We start from the raw sequence: 6453 nt of genomic DNA, 5'->3' as shown, positions 1-6453 counted from the left end.
TGTCTGCATGTTCCATGTAAAATCATGTATTTCCACTGCCTACCAGGCTAATCATTTGCTCACTATGATCTCTGACTCACTCTCTCGCCCTCTTTGATTTCTGTAATACCCGCCATCCCTACCCTCAGCTACCTGTGCTCATATGCTCGAGGCTTCTCCAATTTTCTGACGTTCATGCTAATGCTTTAAGATCCTTGCACTGAATGTCAGCAATTTTTTCCAGAAGCCTCAATGACTACTGCCCAGCGGCTCTTCCATCCATATTTATGACTATGAAGTGTTTTGAGAGGTTGGTCATGGGTCACATCAACTCCAGCCTCCCACATTCCCTTGATCCACTGCAATTCACCTGCTGATGCAGCAGATCCATGGTAGATGCCCTCTCCTTGGCTTTACACATATCTCTGGAACGTCCAGATAACATGGGCATCTACGTCAAGCTCCTACTTATTGACCACATCTCCACCTTCAACACCCTAATTCCAAACAAACACATCTCCAAGATTGTGAGTAGGATTAATTTCTTATATTTTTATGCCAATTATATGGCTGAATTAAGTAAGTCGATTTAATTTTCAAACAAGTCTAGGTTCCTTCTTATTTTATCAGAGTCCAAATGTAAATTTATTCACATTAAAATTATTTGTATGTTGAAGCCATTCATCTAAGTTCTTATGACACTGAGAAAACATGATGTAGCAAAGACACCCAACATGTGCTGTCTCTATGATAACAAGGGGTCGAGCTGAATGAGCACAGCAGGCCGAGCAGCATCAGAGGAGTCGGAAAGCTGACATTTTTGATCTAGATCTTTCATCAGAAAATGGACGCGAAAGAATCTGAGATAACAGGTGTCGAGCTGGATGATGCTGCTTGGCTTGTTGTGTTCATCCAGCTCTACACTTTGTTATCTCAGATTCCCCAGCATCGGCAGTTCCCGCTATCTATGTGGGCCTCCTCCTACGTGGGCGCTCCAGTTTCCTCCCACAGACCAAAGATGTGCAGGCTAGGTGGATTGGCTATGCTAAATTGCCCGTAGTGTTCAGGGGTGTGTGGGTTCGAGGGGGATGGGTCTGGCTGGGATGCTTCGACGGGCGGTGTGGACTTAGTGGGCTGAAGGGCCTGTTTCCACACTGTAGGTAATCTCATCTCTGATCATGCGCCTCTGTCTCAGTTCTGTCACAATTACATTGAGACTTACCCTTCGTATTGGCCCTCTAATAATGCGGCACTTCCTCAAAACTGACCAGACAGAATTGAGTCGCTGCCTCAGCATTGACCGCTTGACAACGAGCCACTGGTTCTGAATAGAGCTGCAATACCTCAGTTCTGACCCTCCATTCATGGGGCATGCCTTGAATTCTGACACCTGCATAATGAGGCACTGCCTCTGACAGCAATGCACTCCCTCAGTTCTGACCCACTCAGCACTGAAGATCTAACAGTGCTTCAATATATCAGTGTTGATCCTATGAGAATGAGGCAGGCAGTCAGTGCTGAGCCTCTGATAGAGCTGCATAAAGCTCATTCCTGATGAGTTAAACATGTGCATACCCTCAATTCTGACACTGAGGCACTGCCTCAGAATGGACCATCTGACAATGATGCAATACCTCAGTTCTGACCCTCTGACAGTTCTGCAACACCTCAATCCGCACCCTTCAATCAGTAGGCACTCCCTCAATTATGAGCCCTTTGTGGGCTCGTTCTGTGACAATACCTCATTGCTTCAGTGTCAGTGCTGAGAGAGGGCCTTTTTATTCACTCATCAGTACCGAAGGCACTGGCTAATTGTCAGCAGCTCAGTTCTGAGGCAGCGTCTCTTTGACAGAGTGTCAGCACCAAGGCAGACCCTCACTGTTATGGTGTCAGAATTAAAAGATTGCCATTTAGAGGGTCTAAGAAGTGGTGTTTCAGATTAGTCAGAGGGTTTAGACTGAGGCATTTCAGATCAGTCAGAGCGTGCCTCATTTTAATGCAGTAAGACTTGAGAGAATGCCTCATTGTGAGAGGGTCAGAACCAAGTCAGTGCCTCATTATTACACACAGTCCAAAGATGTCAGTAGCTCTGTTATAAGGTGATACCTCAATGAAGGATCATTCTTGAGTGTGTGCCTCATTGTTCATGGGTCAGTACAGAAGGAGTGCCTCAAAACTGGGGAGAGCCAAGTAATTAGAGATTTGGTGCTGAGGTCAGTGCCTCATTGTTACAGGGTAAGTTCTGAGGCAGGCTCACATTGCTAGAGGGTTAGTTCTGAGTGAGTATATTACTTGCACACAGTAAATACTGAGTCAGTACCTCAATGCATTGGGTTCAGAGTTGATGGAGTACAACATGATTAGAAGTTCAGTCCTGAACGATTGCAGCTCTGTCAGAGGGTCAGAACTGAGGGGGCAGTGCTTTACTGTCAGCGGATCAGTTCTGACACAGTACCTCATTGCTGGAGGATCAGATCTGAATGAGTACCACATTGTCAGAAGGTCAGTACTCAGCCAGTGCCTCAAACAGAGAGTACCCATGCAAATAAGCAGTAAAAACACCCATGTAAATTAAATCTTAAAACACAGAGGATCCTGCAAACAAACCCTAAAACAGAGAGCCTCCTGGAAATAAACCCCAAAACACAGAATGCTCTGCAAATAAATTCAAAAACACAGATGGCACTGTAATTAGACCATAAGACACGGAGTTCATTGTTTCAGGGTTTTTTTTAAACAAAGACCCAACCGTAACAAAACCATGAAATGAAGATCCTCCTGTAAATAAATGCTAAAGCCTAGAGCTCACTGGAAATAAATCCTAAACTACACTGCTCACTGTAAATAAACCAGACAGCCTTCTGCAAATAAACCTTAGAATACAGCCTTTCTATGTAAATCTTAAATCACAGAGCTCTTTGTAAATAACCCTAAAACACAAGCCTCATTGTAAATAAACCCGAAAACAGAGAACTCCCCCCCGCCAGTGTATAAGCACTGCAACACAGAGCCCCCTGCAAATAAGCCATAAAGCACAGATCTAGCCTGTAAATTAAGTCAAAAACATACAGGACACTGTAAAACACAGAGACCCCTACAATTGTACACTCAAACACACAGACCCCTTTAAAAAGAACTCGAACACACATCCCCCAGGAAGTAGAGAGGAAAAGACACGGCTGAATAAAGCCGAAAACACAGCGCACCTCTTCATGCACCCGAATACTGAGCCGACCTGTAAACTATCTGTAAGGCAGGGCCCTTCACAAATAAACCCTAAAAGACAGAGCTCGCGATAAATAAAGAGCGCCCTGTAAATAAACCCTAAAACACTGAGTAAAAACCCAAAAAAACTGCGGATGTTGGAAATCAGAAAAAAAATACAAAGTTGCTGCAAAAGCTCAGCAGGTCTGGCGGCATTTGTCAGTTGAAAAACAGAGCTAACCGGTTCCGGTTCGGTGACCCTTCCACAGAACCTCCCTCAGTTCTGCTGGGCTTTTCCAGAAACTTTGTTTTTGTTCCTGATTTGCAGCATCCGCAGTTATTTCAGTTTTCAATTCACCAGGCAGTCAGTAACATCAAATGGTTGTGTATCACATATTTACCAGTCAGACTCAAACACGCCAAACTCGTTCGCTCACGTGGTCTGAGAGAACAAGGTGTTGAGCCGGATGAACACAGCAGGCCCAGCAGCAGGAAGGCTGACGGTTCGGGCCTAGACCCTTCAGAAAAGTGGTCACTTGTTAATCTTGTAACCTTTGCCCCTGAATGTCCTGTGGTCTGCCCTGTTTACTCATATCGGTTAGCACTTAACAAGGCTTCCGGAGGCTGGCTGGTGTGTCTTTAGTGATACAGGGCTCATCGCCTTCAAATATCCTTTTGTGTGGTTTTTCTGTGACATTATATCATAAGCCTCTTTACTGTTGTACTAAATATCCTCTTTACCGAAGAACCCACAGCGCTCCATGTGACCACTATCGCGCTCTCATTCATTCATAACTTTACTGACCACTCACGAGGGTCCTCTGTTTCCTGTTACGCATTTCATTCATTCATTCATAAAATTGCGATCTTGCCATACTTTTCACTAATAAAGGGAGACTATAAATTAAAATGTTCCTTCCACGCATTACTGCCTTTTCACAGTTTGAACTCGTGTTGCTGACAGTGTCCAAACCTGTGTCTACATCAGAGTCAATCCCTGACTATGTTAATTTTCTAATCTATTCAGAACAATATCATCGTGTCACCCGAAACTATGAATAATTATAATATTAATCAGCCCTCAACAAACGTCTCCCAGGACTTGAATAGCTGGCGGGACATCAAACAAGTTTCTGCTTTACCACATCTCTGTTAGATACATATTGACGAGGGCCCGCGATCACTTTCAGAAAGTTCCTACTCTCTCTCAAAACAGCTCTTCCGTGAAATTGAGCGAGAAGAATGAGAAGGTCGGCAATAGTGAAATCTCAAGTCCCGGCCGCGGTAATCAGGCCACTGACCTTTCTGCTGTCATCAACTGATTGTCAGCCCAATCAAATCACATCGGGTTGATAACCTTTCTGGTGTCGTCTAATTTTAAAAAAATAAAAAGGATCCACACCAGTCATTGCCCTATTTCAAATACCTCAGTCCTGTCCCTGTAAGAGCCCTCAATCCTGACCCGATTGGCAGTCAGACAACACTGCACGTCTACGGTACTGACCCTCTGACCATGAGGTACTCTCACAATGAGATGTTATTGTATAACATCCCATTGATTTCTATACTTCTACAAATTAAAGTCTTTTATCTGCCTACGCACAGGGATGCAGGCACTGCCCTGAAGCTTCCTGCCCAGCTAGGAATTCAGTGTAAAACTTTTGTAACTCTTTGTCTTCCCACACATCGGTATGCAGACACTGTCTGAAGCTTCCTGACTGAATACAATTAGAATTAAACTGTGTCAAATAGGGTTCGGTGGGGAACATTTGTAAAGGTGTGAAACTTCTAAAGCATGCAATTTCTGTCGCTGACAAAGGGGCCAGGGCACTGAATTTGTGATTTCAAGTTGCCAGTGTGTCTGGTTAGAACAATCTGTCCGGATAACAACTTGAAATCGCCTCATGCCATCAGCAGCCACTTCAAGAGCAATCGATACTATATCCTGTGAAAATGGGAACTGCAGATGCTGGAGAATCCAAGATAATAAAATGCGAGGCTGGACGAACACAGCAAGTCCAGCAGCATCCTGAGATGTGCTGTGTTCATCCAGCCTCACATTTTATTATCTTCGGGACTACATCCTGGTCTTTCACGTTCTTGATGTAATAATTGTTTGGTATCCTGTCTTTGTCTGTTGTAGTAATTATTTTAGGTATCATGTCATTGTAAAATGTGTAATTATTTTATGTATCATGTATTTTGTAAAGTATGAAGAGCGGGGACTGTCCGCTGCTCGGGGAGAATTACCTGCGAGACTCTGCGCTCTGTGCCGGGTTAAGTACTGTGATTCTCCACAGCTTGTACTTGCTTGGTAATAAAAGGATTCGTGTTTTCCTAAACAGGTCAGTGTCTTGTTATTGCAACAAATCCGTGAGGGTCTCCGAAAACGAACATGACAACAGTACTGATTCGCTGACAGTGAGGTCCTCCATCAGTACTGACCCTCTGACAATGAAGTGCTCCCTCAGTACTGACCCTCTGACAGTGAGGTTCTCCCTCAGTCCTGACCCTCTGACAGTGAGGTTCTCCCTCAGTAGTGACCCTCTGACAGTGAGGTTCTCCCTCAGTAGTGACCCTCTGACAGTGAGGTTCTCCCTCAGTACTGATTCTCTGACAGTGAGGTACTGCCTCGGTACTGACCCTCTGACAGTGAGGTACTCCCTCAGTACTGATTGTCTGACAGTGAGGAACTCCCTCAATGCTGACCCTCTGACGGTGAGGTACCCCCTCAGTACTGACCCTCTGACAGTGAGGTGCTCTCTCACTCCAGTACTCTCACAGTGCTGCAATAACCATCATCCAATGGTACTCCCTCAAATCTGACTCTTTGACAAAGAGGCCCTGCCTCAGAACTGACTTGCTGACTGAGGTACTAACTCAATCCGACTAATTCGCAGTGCTGCAGTGGGAGCTGTGTTTTTTCATGTTGATATGCAGTGGGCCTTCTGTTTTAGGCTTTATTAACTGGAGGTCCTGTGTTTTGGGGTTTGTTTACAGTCGCCTCTGCGAGTTTATTTGCAGGAGGCTTAGTTTAAGGGAGGATTTGCAGGGGGCACTGTGTTTCAGGATTTATTTACTCGGAGCTCTATGTTTTACACTTTATTTACAGGGACTCTGGCTTTTATGGTTTCTTTTACATTTTATTTCCTGAATGACCCTTCTTAGGATTTATTTAAAGGGGTGTCTGTGCTTGAGAGCATATTTACAGGGTTAACAAGGTGTAGAGCTGGATAAACACAGCAGGCCAAGCAGCAGCAAATGAGCAGG

General features: G+C 44.6%; 1 protein-coding gene across 1 annotated transcript in view; it reads right to left on the bottom strand.

Moving 5' to 3' along the window:
- The window catches only part of LOC132206800 (utrophin-like), a 112953-nt gene extending 109265 nt beyond the window's left edge, over positions 1-3688 (bottom strand). Inside the window, exon 1 of the mRNA XM_059641846.1 lies at positions 3585-3688. The gene's annotated coding sequence lies outside the window, so the exon portion shown is untranslated. The remainder of the gene's footprint in view (positions 1-3584) is intronic.
- Between the last annotated feature and the right edge of the window lie 2765 nt (positions 3689-6453).

This window comes from Stegostoma tigrinum, chromosome 43 (assembly GCF_030684315.1).
Source record: "Stegostoma tigrinum isolate sSteTig4 chromosome 43, sSteTig4.hap1, whole genome shotgun sequence".
NCBI lineage: Eukaryota > Metazoa > Chordata > Chondrichthyes > Orectolobiformes > Stegostomatidae > Stegostoma > Stegostoma tigrinum.
This window is presented reverse-complemented; position numbering and strand designations above follow the sequence as displayed.